The sequence below is a fragment of the Podarcis filfolensis genome, assembly GCF_964270895.1.
Source record: "Podarcis filfolensis genome assembly, chromosome: 12".
NCBI lineage: Eukaryota > Metazoa > Chordata > Lepidosauria > Squamata > Lacertidae > Podarcis > Podarcis filfolensis.
The window spans coordinates 24645516-24660114 of record NC_139614.1 but is presented as its reverse complement, the minus strand read 5'-3'; the positions used below and the strand labels follow the sequence as shown (position 1 = coordinate 24660114).

Below are 14599 nucleotides of genomic sequence, written 5' to 3'. Positions count from 1 at the left end.
TGATAATTAAAGCACATTCTATAAAACTCCTAGCATCATTTGAAAATTTAATTTTAGACACAAACATTAAAAAAAGCTTCTATCTACACTTCACAAAATAATTAATGCGTTAACAATTGGACAACGTAATTCTATAAAACAACAATGGGAATCTAACCTAGATATATAAACTGAGGAGGTGCACTGGAATAATTTATGGGCTAAAAAACCTTTTAAATCAGTGTCAACTCGCATATGAGAGAACACATTTAAATTACTACATCAATGGCATCTGACACCATTAGGATATAGCTACATCAGCAAAACACTCCCATCCCAGTGCTGGAGAGGCTGCAACAGGATAGGTACAACATTCCACATGTGGTGGGCAAGTGACCATGTACAGCCCTTCTAGCAGAGTGTATTTATGGACCATAAGCCATATCACGGGGTCAACATGTAGACTGTACCTCAAGTTTGGGGTTATTAAGCATTTTCAGAGAAGAGCAACTGGACGTCTGTTACAAATAATTAACCACTTTTCTTCTGGTGGCGGCATGCATACTAGTAGCACAGAAAGGAATGGAACCTTTGCTTATATCTCATTGGATTGAACAATACAAGAGACAGATGACTTTATTGAAATTTGACATCCTTTTATAAAACATTCCATTGATAATTCCACTGACCTTATTAAAATTTGGCATGCTCTTATAAAATATTCAATTGATAATCCTGAAAAATGGCATCCACTGGAATCACAAACTGGATTTGGCAAAACTTAATAGACTGATCTGTCCTGGCGGAAAGTGGGGGGGGGGGTAATTTGGGATGGGAGGGAAACTCTATGTAATTGTGTTTATACATTGAAAATTAACAAAACGTCTTATAAAAGAAAGAAATGACCATGGCTAATAGCCACTGATAGTCCTATCATGCTGTCCTGGCTACTTTGGGTGGGAGGGAAAGATATAATTTTAATACATGAATGATAAAAAATCATATGCCATTAATTTGTTTAACTCTTCAATAAAGCCATCTAAGCTAGTACTCATCTTGTAGCAATTAATTTCATGTTAATTGTATGATGTATGACGAATTTGTTTTTGACTGCCTTAAACCTGTCACAAATACATTTTAGGATGACCTATAAATAAGTAAGTAGTAGCCAATTTTTATTTTATAAATGTTGTCTCTGTGTGTGCGCACATGTGTGGTGTGAGATGAAAAACAAGATGTTATTTTGTGTCCTGGGAGTGTCCTGGGAAACTGCGCTGAGATTTATTTTATCATTGGCGGGTTTCAAGCAGGTTTCTCTGCAAGAGGAGCGAATATACATCTCACTTGCAGCTTTTATCCCGTATGATGGATTGTGACAGAATTAAAGTTTAATGTAGGAGGGGAATAGCATGGCAAAACAGTGACCAGATGACAGACTACACATAAAAGCGGGGCTTAGTATGCAGAAGTTTGAAGACTGTCATTTTATGCTCACATCTCCTGTGACCCTATTTGGCACTGTAGACTGCATATAATTTATCACAAGTGTCTCTCTCTCTCCCTCCCTGCAACCAGGGCCTTTTCTAAACTTCCTTCAGTGCATACTGAAGGAGCACAACACAGCCATGGCACCTCTGAATTTCCACCACCATTGGGGTGTGTACCACAGAGGTGTTCAGGCGCAAGCCTTGCTGCTCTCTTTGCTTCTGGCATGAGCTCATCCTCTACTAATTGAAAGGTGAAACAAATGGGAAACATTGACATCGGAGCAACACATAACCACATTTTCTATTCAATGCTAAGAGTAGCTGGCAGGGCCAACTCCTGGGAAAAGTGCCCTCTGACAATGGGTTTACCTGGCTATGATGAGCACTGGCTGTACTCAAACTTGTGCTAGGTAGCTAAATTTAGCCACCATTCCCCACCATTCTCCCAATATGGGCCTTATGGGAAATTAAAATGGCAGCTAGACCCAGTTGGAGCACCAAGGTCTGAAATTTTAAAGGGGGGAATCTACAGCAAGCATCTGAGGTGGACCCTGATGGGTTCTTGTCAGCCACCTACAGATGCTGGGTGTTGATGGAAGCATTGGTAGGCTATGCAGACTAGTCTAATCTGCTTTCTATGTCAAACCCATCAATCTACTTGCTTTTGCCCGCCTACCACCTTTTGAAGAGAAGAGAAGAGAAGAGAAGAGAAGAGAAGAGAAGAGAAGAGAAACCCATCTGAGAAAACGAGGTTGGAAAGGAACACTAATCCCACAAGTCTATAGTGGCTATGATGTCATGAGCTTGTTTCCCTGCTCCTTGGCCCTCTTTCCTGTCAGAATACAGCATGCTGATCTGGTCGTCTCATCTCTGAGAAGAAAGATTGTAGAGCTTAAAAAAGGTGCAGAAAAGGTCAACCACAATGATCTAACATCTTCCCTACGCTAATGCATTTAAGGGAATTTAACTATAATAAAATATATCTGAGGGGAAACATTACAGAGGTTTTTAACACTATTCAATGTACACTGGGTGGAAGATTCCTCCCTCTTCTCTCTTCAATAAAATAACTCCCAGTCACCAACTGAAGCTGACTTTCAGGAGATTTATGACAGAAAAGGACATATTTCTTTAACTTGTGAAGCTGCTGTTACAAGACGTGGCAATGGCTAATATCCACTGTCTTATGACATTGTAAAGCCATTTAATCTGGTGCCTGCGGTAACTAAATGGAACCTGCTAGTCACTGTGGGAACAGGACTCTGGACTAGAAGGGCACTTGGTCTGCTGCCCCAGGGCTCGTAAGAGAATCTGGGCTAGGAATCAATTCAAGCAGCGGGAAGTGGGGGAGATTATGAGATTTTGGATTGCAAAACACACACACACATTGGAGAAAAGGAATACCTGGCCATGATGCATTGTTATCAATGGAGGCACAGATAAGGGAATAAGGGGATAAGGAGGCACAGATGTGCCAACTATATTTTCATGGTCAACAGACTAGTATTAAGAACTAAGATGACAGGTCTTGAACAGTTGCTGGCATTCCACAAATAAAGCATCAATACTCCAAGGTTTATTACTGATACTGTACTTTTAGCTAGGGTTTCCCAAACTTGGGTCTTCAGCTGGTTTTGTACTACAATTCCCATCATCCCTGACCACTGGTCCTATTAGCTAGGGATGATGGGAATTGTAGTCCAACAACAGCTGGAGACCCAAGTTTGGGAATGCCTGCTTTAACCAATTTCATTCCTGTTCCTAGATATTTCCCAGCTCTGTTCAGGTCTTTTTGTTCTTTTACTTGCTTCTGTTTTTGTTAAAACAATTTTAATTACAAATTGCAACTTCCACCGTTACACAGCCATTTTTGTGCAGCCATATCGTAAGACCACCTGGGTCGGTGACAGACGAGAGTTTTATAATATCATCATTACATTCTGCATAACAATAGCTCATGCTAATCAGCTTCCTTTGAAAACTCTGCAGCACTCTGAACCCAAATCAATTCCACACTGGGTTTTAACATTTCAATATGTAGGGAACACAGACGTATAATTTTAAATAAATCTACACAAAGCCATAACCGGGGGTGGGGGGTGGGGTATTAACTTGTAATACTAACATGCTGAATCACAAGTATTCAAAAAACGTGAGTTATAAGTGTGATATAAAACTGAATGTGGGCCTGAAATAATGGCATTTTGGGAAATGCTGCAAGTCCTCAAATGACTGTTTAGGATGGAGGAGCTATAACAGATGCTGAACTATAACTCCCATCAGCTGCAACAAGCATGACAGCTGTAGTTCAGCAATAACTGGAGGGCCAAAGGTTCCCCATACCTAAGCTAGAACCAAGAGGCCTAACACAACTTACAAATCTCTGTTTTAAAGTCTGTAAGTTTCAGGTGCTCATGGATAAGAGTTTTTGATAAAGATATGTCTTTATTTAAAAAAAACCCTTTCCCTTTTAAGTAATAGAAAAGATGTCTTGTGAAATACATACAGAATACAGTGGTACCTCGGGTTAAGTGCTTAATTCGTTCCAGAGGTCCGTTCTTAACCTGAAACTGTTCTTAACCTGAAGCACCACTTTAGCTAATGGGGCCTCCTGCTGCCGCCGTGCCGCCGGAGCACGATTTCTGTTCTCATCCTGAAGCGAAGTTCTTAACCTGAAGCACTATATCTGGGTTAGCGGAGTCTGTAACCTGAAGCGTCTGTAGCCTGAAGCGTCTGTAACCTGAGGTACCACTGTACATCTGAAAATACTGAAAAGACAGTCCTGCTTCAGTTAAGAAGATGTATTTTTGCTATTTTAACATGGGGGGAGGGGAATCAACCAGGGCTTCAGCAAACATTTTAAAAAATCGTGTTAGATATCCATTGCTCTCTGGCTCATGGTTGTTTATCACTTCCTTAAACTAAAATTCATAAAATGAGATAAATTAACAGTCATGCCTCAGGGCAGAAAATTGCCAGGCTGGGGTTTCTCTAGACATGACTTCTGAAAAATCTGTGCAATGTTCCAAATCTTTCAGTAATGCAAATGCATTGCCCATCAGGTTTTAATAAGGAGGCGGTGTTGTTATTTTTAAAAAAGGACCAGCAACAAAGACACCGAAGCACTGGAATATATGTACTTTAGCAGCCTGTTATTACTGTAGTGAACTGAAACAGCAGCTGGACGTCTTTTGCCGGAAACATGCTTTTAATGCCAGTTACAATTGCATGACCAAACATTCAATGCCCCCATGCTCTTGACCACAGTTAAGAGATTGTAAATGGGCTAAAGGATGTCTACTTCCTCCTGATTCATGTTTCTCTCAGAAGTGAACTTCCCCTTTCCCATCTGTGATTAGCAATTACATTAGCATGAACATTAAGCCAAACCAGGGTATCATTTAACCAAGAACTGAAACAAATTTTAGCACTTCACCTTGGTTTCAAATCCTACCTAAGTAGGAATTCTGCTTTGCATTAATGCTTAACACCACAGTTAAAGAGGGATATTGAAATTCCCTTCCAAGAGGGTGGGTCTTTTGTATTTCTGCACTGAGCCTCTGTGGAATCATATAGTTATACTCAAATTTTTTTTGACTAACAATAATTGATAATTGACTGTGAACATGCGCATCTTTGCAGTTTATGTGGGTATAGCTTTTCTATTTGAAGAAAGCCGTAAAGCGAGAACTAGGCTATAAAATGAAAAATGTTACACCAACATAAGGACACAATATGAGAGAGAGAAAATGAAAATTACATTGGTTTTCTGTGTTCATGGTCCTTTTCCTCCCAACGTGTAATGTGCTGATAATGCATTAAAGTAATTGCCACACAGCTGTATCCTCCAACAATGGATGCATAGAAGTCTCTCTGCACCAAAAAAGCAAGTCATCTATTTATTTTAGGCATTAGGGTACCCAAATTAGTTAATTTATCCTACACTCGGGAAATTAATATTCCCATTTTGGGAAATATTTAAATAGTCAGCATTCAATATGCTTGACCTTACTTTGAAGCCTGAAAAGAGAGTTAATATCTTTTGCCAGAGTTATGTACCAATTACTGCTACTGTTAAACATGGTCGCTAACTTGAAGTTACCTGAACATGAAAAAAGAGTTTGATTAAACATCCCTTTATTTTAAGTGGCATGCATCCATACTAGATGGAAAAAATATACTGCTGTTCCAATATATTTGCACCATCATTTATGTCTTTTTATTTGTGGACTAGGAATAATCACTAGAAGCTATCCAGGCCCCAATTGCCTAGGGGTGAAGAATAAAAGTCTGCATTTTATATTTCCTTGCTAATAATTCAAGAGATGGTAACTATTTCATTTGACAGGCAAGTAGTGAGTCACTGTGCTCCAGCTCATCCTTTTGTTCCTATATATGCTCAGAAATCAAAGCTTGGATGATTTCCAATCATATGTAGAAAAATAACTTCTTCCAGGGAAGTTTGGTCTGCACCCATTTCCATAGCTATCTCATAGCTGGGATAACCTGTATTATTACCATTATCTAGACGGGGCGCCTAACACCGTACCCTTCAGATGTTACTGAATGACAACTCCCATCAGTTCCAGTGGTCAGGAATGATGGGAGTTGAACTCCAGCAACATTTGGAGGACCACAAGTTTCTCACTCCTGATTTACATGAACACAGCTGAATGGGTTTATTACTACTACTACTACTACTACTACTACTACTACTACTACTATTGTTACAGTCACAGTTTGAAGAAATTAGATGCACAATACTGGCATCCCCCTCTTCCCAGCACCCATCAAAACAAGCAACATTTTCTTTTTGTCCTAGTTGCATTGAGCACATTCCATTGACAGTAAATGACAGAGATTGCTTCATTATGTTTTTCTCTGATTACTATTGAATACTTCTCCAAGTTCATTGACTTAAGATTGGGACACGTTGGCCAGGAAGCCTTGCAATCTAAGCTTCCAAATTAATTTTGGCTGGTGGCTGGCGTCCACATCCCTTTTTTGGTACAAAAATAAAGATGCTAGTAATGTGCTGGAAAGAAATCTTGCATTTATGTGCCAGTATTGGCTTGCTTTACTTCCAACAGAAGCCATAAACAATTCATACAGGCCAAAAATAGTGTGATAAGTAAGGAGCCTTTGGAAGCTTGGAGCTTATAAAATAGAAAGAGAATTAGGCTGCAAACCTGGGAGCGACTCCCATTCAATTCAGCGGGGTTTACTTCTGAGCAGACATGCATGGAATTGTGGTATTACTGTGCAGTTTCCTTTTGTTCATCAAGGAGGAGAGAAAGCAGCGAAGAATTAACACCTCTGACATAAGGCACGGTGAGCAAAACTATAAATGGGGTACTGCAGGGCCACATATTGGCCCTCATGCTGTAACATCTATTTCATGGGTGTGGAACCTCAAGCCAGACCTCTCTGTCCAACCCTTGAGACTCTCAACAGGCTGCATACCCTGCCTGGCCTTGCCCTCTACCTTCTTGAATGCTGAGGGAGAATGGAGAGCGGGGCATTTATCGGCATAGAAACCTCTGTTTTTTGTGGTGGGAATGTCATCTACAGTACAAAAGAATCACATCCATTGTCCCACCCACTTTTGTCTCTAGTCCCACCCACCACCTGGATGCGGCCGGTGGAAGGTTCCACACAAGAAGTCAGGGATCAAACAGAAAATGGTTCCCAAACACTGGCTTATATGAAGTGACTGGGCAAGGTCAGATGCATTAGCACTTGGTGCCATCAATATGCCATATGAGCCAGTCTATGAGGGCGCTGAATTGCTGTCTGGACACTGTAACAGATTAGATGAGGGACAATAAACTGAGACTGAATCCAACAAGATAGAAGTTCTGTGGTTGGCATGTCTGGGACTTGGGCAAATTACCTGGCTTAGATGGAATGGCACTCTCTTTAAAGCAGGAGGTGTGTATTCTGGGATTACTCCAAATCTATCTGGAGGTCCAAGTGACCCCAGAGTTCTGTTGGCCAACTTTGGGTGACACACAAGCTACAGCTGTTCCTGAAAAGAGGTACCTTGGCCACAGTAGTCTGTGCTCTGGTAACCTATTGGTCACTGCAATGCATTCCATGTGGGACTGTCTTTGAAGATGACACAGAAGTTACAGCTAACTTAGAATTGAGCAGTGAAGCTGCTTAATGGAACTGAGTCAGCCTTGGTTGCCCTAATGGATGACCTCTGTAGAAAATAGGGTGGGGCTGCCTGTATTTTTTTTATTAAAAAATGATATCACTCTTAAATGGCAGCTAAAGCTTCCTTTTCTTGCTCTTTAATGGCCAGTTGCTCATTATGTTTGCCCCATCGTGTTTTACAAAAAACAGTGGTCCTGATCTGGTCTAACCAAACGCTAAACTATATTCTGCATTTAACTTACGTTTCTATTCTCTAAATGTCCTAATTATTCTTACTTAAACTGCTTTTAAGACTTGTTAACATCAATGAAAGTACTACATGCATAATTATTATCAAGGACATGAAACAATATAGCACACTGATGCAAATATACCATATCAGTGCATGCTAATACATAATTAAAAATACATCTTCCACTATTATTAATGACAAAGCCAAGGAAATGAAAGGAGAGATTTCCTTTCACACAAGAAAACCATGACAACTTCAAACTGCAAGCTGATGTTACAGCCTCATAGTGACACTGCAATAAAAGCAATAATAAAAGTATTTGCTTGTTCTGTTTAAAGATGATACACAGATACAATGCAAGCAGGATAAACATTATTTGTATTTTAGTAGCCTAGGGCTATTCACAGCAACTGCCAAAGCTACAATTTTAGACAGCAAAAACACAGTATTACTGTGCAAAGACCCATTGTGCAGCCTTCATTGTTCCTTCCAGCCATCTGCTCCATGCAATAGATTAATGCTACACCTTCATGAAAGAGCTCTTTTATTTGATGCTGATCAAGTTACATTTTCATCCTTAAAGAGGTGTGACCTCAGTTGCGTGACCAAACTGTTCCATGTTTACTTAGATTTGTTGCTTGTGTGATTAGTTTAAATGAATCATTACTAAATATTGTTGGTGGTGTTTTACTTAAAAGATAGCCATTTCACTCCACTATCACCTCACGTTTTAATGTTCCCTGATCTTTTATTTATGCACAATACACATGCTCATTTCACAGGCTTTTGAACACAAGCATCAATAATATTCTATGGCTTTCCCTCAGAATTTCTGCTGTGTACAATTTGTATTATAAAATATACTAACTGAAGTCTCTCCTGAAGAGCATCTACAAGACTTTTAGATTACTACAAAACATTGTAAGTGGGGCTTTGAAAACTACTCAGAAACTTCAATTAGTTCAGAATATGGTGACTAGATATTCGATTGGAATTAGCTGACTGGATCATATTGCGCCACGATTCAAAAACCTGCACTGCTTCCAATTTGTCCCCAGGAATTCAATCTGCCGGTTTTAATCTATAAATCCCAAATTGCTTGGGACCAGGCTATGTAATTCCTCAAAAACTATCTATGCTTTGAGACCCTCGTGGACTGTCTAGTGTTCACATCACATATGCAAACACTGGCCAACTTCACACACTTCCAACTAGGTTGCTAAAAAAAAACTTTGAACGAACTGTCTGTAGCCATGATTTGTTTCCCAGACCCACAGAACAATCTGAAAGAAATGTTTTCTGTTAGTCATTGCTAATTTAAAAACTGACAAGGTTTTAAAAACTGAAAAGGTTCCTCACAACTTGCTCTAACATCTATATGAAGGTACTGGAGGAGGTCATGAGGAGTTGCGTACCCTGACAGTTCCCCGTCCCCCAGGAGCCTGGCCTCAGATAAATGAGTAGACACGACAACATATTTGGGATTAAAATGGCCACAACTTTATTGAATTCAGAAGTAGGTAAACCTTGGCATAGGCACTGGGCATGTATCCCTTTCAGCCCCTTGCTGGGGGTCTGAGGCATGACAGGGTCATTTGGGGGAAGATGGGACCAACGCAAAACATGTGTGTGTGCAGTTGATCCCTCTCCAAATTGCTGTGGGAGGCTCTATGGCCCACCCATCGTGCGCTTGTGAACAGAGACTCCCCTCATGACCCCTCTAGCGAAGTACCCTGTTACTGCCGCCTCAGGAAGCGGGTAAGTCACCACTTCACCCTTTCTACGGATGTTAGGCTAAAGGATTCTGTCCCAAGGCCTAAACTGCCAAAGTTGTGACAATCGCTATGGGGAAGTAAAATTCCTTCCTGGACCTACAAAAACAGGAACCATCGTTAAAACCATAGCAACGTCCGCATATCTGGAAAGAAAAAAGGTTAGCCTGCAAGAAAGAGAGAGGTGAGAGGGTGGGCTGGGCGGGTGATGCTCTGTGATCGACTGCGCTGCCAAGAGCAGCACTGGGCGCCTTTTAACCATTTGGAGTGGAGCAGAGCCTCCACCCGCATGGTCCGCCCCACAGGTCGCTGCACAGACCGGAAATTACAAATATGGGTTTGGCAGGAACCAGCAGGCACTGCAGCGACCAGGGAAGAGAAGCTAATGGTAGGGGCAAACATGGCATGGCTTCGGGTTGATGGGGGAGCCATCGCGATGGGCCGCCCATGGCTGTATGGGGTAAGCGGCCAATTTGGAGCATCGAGTCACCAGTATTCTGATAACACGTAGTTCTAGTTCTCATTATCATCAGAAACAGATGCTTGGAAACAGTTATATTGCTCATTTCCCTGGTGTGGAGAGATCCTTCTGAAGCTCTCTGAAATCCAAGTTTGCTTTTACCACCATAATAATTTGGTGTCATCCAAAAAATTGTCCACTTCACTGCTCACTCTAACTCCAGATGATTCATGGATAAGTTTAAAAGCACCATCCCCCAATACAGATCCTTGGGGTGCCCCACCTCTTACATCTTTATTAGTGTGAGTTGATGGAAAAGGGAGAGGGAGAATGCTAGAGAGTTAAGGATGGAAGCTTTGGCTCAACTTGTTAATAAACATATTGCAAAGGAGTGCTGTTTTTTAACTTTGCCATCCTTCAAATGCTGTGGGACGGCAATGAATATACGCTTTTATACTTCACAGAAAACATTACAAACAAGAAAATCTTTGTACTAGAAACCTTTGAGCCTATGCTACACTGGAAACACTGGAATGAATGTGCACAATGAACACAGAAACAGGGTTGTGCTCTCTCACTAAAAGTAAGGGTTTTGTTCTACAATTTGGTGCATTCGGTGCTCTTGTATTCTGTAGTATTTTTATATATGATAAGTCAAATAAATGTGCATTCTCCAAGTACAGAAACATTCCCAGCTGCTAAGGAAAAAGGCCCCAGCATCCAAGGATTGTTGAATCATGGGAAGGGGTGAATTCTTACATACCTGCGACCTGCAAGATATGGCTTGCTCCTATTTTGAGTGCTGTTTAAAATTAAGAAGCAGATTCCATGCAAGTTTTGAATATAGCTTATTAAACTGCTTCATTTTTACTGGTCAGGTTGAAATGTGTTTTGTAACAGTTGTCATTTATACTGAGCTAACGAAATACGACCAGAGGAATGCTAAACTAAATTACTACATATGAAACAAAGGCATTTGTCCAGAGTATAAAAAGATTACTGTTCGCCAGTAGACATAGTTAGGGCTTCTCACTGGGAAGGCCAACTCTAAATACTCGGCTACTGGCTAGCAAGGTGCAACATCCCAGAATAGAAACAGCTTGGATACCTCAGTAAGAGATAATAAGAGACAATAAGAGATCTGAATTTAAGCTGACCACTGATTTGTTACTGGGGCAGAGGGTCACATGGCCAATCCAGGCAGGGCTGAGAGAAACTGCTGTATAAGTCCTAAACAGCTGCTGATGATCAGCATGGTCAACACTGAACAAAATGGGCAAAAGTGAGCCCTTCCACTTATCTTCTCTCTTTCTCCTTATAGAGTTCAGTGGCAACAGCACACACTGTTAAGAGCTATGCTGTTTCAGACGAAGAACCCACCCATCTAGCATTGCATCCCGCTTTCCACAGTGGCCACGCAATTGCCTCTGGGCAGCTCACAAGCAGGATATGAGAGCAATAGTCCTCTTTAAGTGCTTGGTTTCCCAGCAACTGGTTTCCAGAGGCAAGATGCCTCTGATTCCAGACACAATACTCTCCAGAATACTACAGTGATATACAGTACAGTGCTCACACTATATACATCTGTATAAAGGTACAAGGCTCACTGTTTTTACATTGCAATTTTTACATAGGGAATTTCAGATGAAGTGGACTGTGCAGAGTGGCTGCAAGAGGATGGGAAAAAATGAATGCAGGAAGAGGAGGAGCAATGCATTCTATTCTATATACTACTGCTTTTTATGGGGTTAGGTGGGCCTAGGCTCTTTCAACAATGATGCAGAAAAAGAACCACAAATATGGAATTCTCAGGGTCCAAAATCAATTCTGCAGACTTGCTTGAGTGCTGGAAATATTTAAAAACAAAACAAAACCACACAACTCTTAGGGTTGTCTCCAACTACTCTGAATAGACCCAATGTAATTAATAGACCTAAGTTATCTTACCTTTTAATCTCAGTGGGTTGAGTCTTCGTAAATTTTTTTAAAAACAACTTGTAGTATTAATGCTGTTACTACTACTACTAAGAATAAGCCTGATGTGGTTTATATAGTTCATGCTCCTTACTAGCTACTTGTTTCATAAGAATTTTCCCCCTCTATGAACACTCTTTACAATATTGTAGACAAATACTCTCCCCCAGCACACTCTGCTTATCCAGTATATGAGGCAAATATTGAACGAAAACATACATATTTCAGTCTATGAAAAGTGGGCAGAGGTGGAAGCATAAGCCTCACTTGGATATAAAAAATTATGATGATCTTAAATCCTAAAAACATGATACCACTACACACACCTAGTAGATTTTTCTTGCATGAACACCACACAGGTGTAAGTTTCTGAATCATTTCATCTCTGTGGACTAGGGCTGGGTGATAACTGGATATCAATATTGTAATATATCACCAGCTAAACCTAGCGATATACAGTGGTACCTCAGGTTAAGTACTTAATTCGTTCCGGAGGTCTGTTCTTAACCTGAAGCACCACTTTAGCTAATGGGGCCTCCTGCTGCTGCTGCCGCGCCGCTGGAGCATGATTTCTGTTCTCATCCTGAAGCAAAGTTCTTAACCCGAGGTACTATTTCTGGGTTAGCGGAGTCTGTAACCTGAAGTGTATGTAACCTGAAGCGTATGTAACCAGAGGTACCACTGTATCAATGTATCATGATATCTGAAATGAGGAAAGAACTACGTAGAGGCGAACAAGACAACGTCCTGGCAACTGCTACTACTTAACGGTCTAAAACTGAGAAATGATGATATTATCAATCACCTTATGGTCACTTTCAGCAGCAGGCAAGCCAAAATGCATCCAAATGAGACTTTTGGTTTTGGACTTGGCTACCAAACGGTGGCATTCAGGACAATGCAAAGTATGGTGATGAGTCACAGTGAGTACAAATAATCTGGGACTGCCAGACTGCAAGCAAGCCTGCTAGGCAGCAGAAGCAACAGCAGCCTGGCGGTGGCAGAATCAACAATAGCTGGGGGGGGGGGGGGAGGCAGAATCAGCAGCAGCCTGGCAGCAGCGGCATAATAATCAGCAATCTGCAAAGCCTTACCACAGTAATGGGCGGCAGCAGCAGAAGCGGTGGCAGCCTGCGAGGCCTTGTCATGGTGGTGGTGGTAGTGGTGGCCTGCAAGGCCTTGCAGCAGTGGCAAAAGCGGCAACGGCCTGTAAAGCCTTGTCATAACAGTGGCAGTAGCAGTGGCCTGCAGGGCCTTGTGGTGGCGGCAGGAGATGGTGGCAGAAGCAGAGATGGCCTGCAAAGCCTCACTGAGGCAGCCTGTCACAACGTCTGCCACCGCCTCCCACTACCGCCTGGAGGACTTGCAGGCCGCCATCACTTATTGTCTCCATGGCAAGGCCTCACAATCCCCACTGCTTCTGTCACCACAAGGCCCTGCAGGCTGTCGCTACTATTGCCGCCATCTCCCGTTGCCACCACAAGGCCTTGCAGGATGCCGCTACTATGGTCACCTCCTGTCACTGCCACAAGTCCCTGCAGGCCTCTGCCACGAGGACTCGCAGTCCACTGCCACTGCCGCCACTCCCTGTCACTGCTCTGAGTCCTTGCAGGCCACCACGGTTACTGCTGCAACCTCCCGTCACTGCTGCGAGAATTCGCAGGCCACCACTAATTGTGCTGCCACCGCGAGACCTTGAAGGTTTTCGCCACTACTGCCTACATGTACCATGGTCATGGCAAGCTGTTTCTGCCACTGCTGCTTCTGCCTCCTACCAGGCAGTCTCAGATTATTTGCATTCACTATGACTCATTGCTGTACTTTGAATTGTCCTGAATACCACCATTTGGTAGCCAAGCTCAAAAACAAAAGTCCTGTTGGGATGCATTTTGGCTTGTCTGCTGATGAAACTGAGTCTGTAATGATTGATAATATTGCCATTTATCCGTTTTAGACCCCTAAGTAGTAGCAGTTGCCAGGGCATTGTCCTGTTCACCTCTGTATAGTTCCATCCTTATTTCAGAGATTGTGGTAGATTGCAATGTTTAGCTGGTGATAACATTGCCATTTAGCTGGTGATATTGTGAGGTTTAGCTGCTGATAACATTGCAGTGTTTAGCTGGCGAGTTATCGCGATGTTGAAAACCAGATATTGCTTAGCCCACATATTGTGATTTGCGCTATATTGCCACCTCAAACATTATGAAACAATTATCACAATGTGAACTTCAAAACGGTTTTGGACGATATATTGATATATTGCCCAGCCCTACTGTGGACATACTGCTTTGCTGTTAGGAAACAGGCATCCAAAGAAAATGTGGACAGAATCTAAGAAAATAAAAGAACTTCCCCATATTACTGTGTGCAAATGATCCAAAAGGAAAAGCAACAGAATATATCATAATTATGTGCAATCACAACATTAGGAGGACGTAGCTATCAACAGCTGAATATTCAGCAGTGGCTGACAGCCTGCAATCTCTGTGCCTCAAAACCCACAAAAGGATTTTGGAGAGAAACAGAGGTTTTCAGA

The 14599-nt window shown here is 41.8% G+C and overlaps 1 protein-coding gene and 1 long non-coding RNA gene across 3 annotated transcripts in view; both read right to left on the bottom strand.

The window, feature by feature from the left end:
- The window catches only part of RAPGEF5 (Rap guanine nucleotide exchange factor 5), a 132573-nt gene that overhangs the window by 37251 nt on the left and 80723 nt on the right, over positions 1–14599 (bottom strand). The window lies entirely within an intron of this gene.
- On the bottom strand, positions 2192–13089 carry LOC310745883. Its single transcript, XR_014540424.1, has 3 exons — positions 12869–13089; positions 5227–5339; positions 2192–2357 (listed from the first exon to the last, which is right to left on the bottom strand). It is a non-coding gene; the product is annotated as an uncharacterized lncRNA (long non-coding RNA).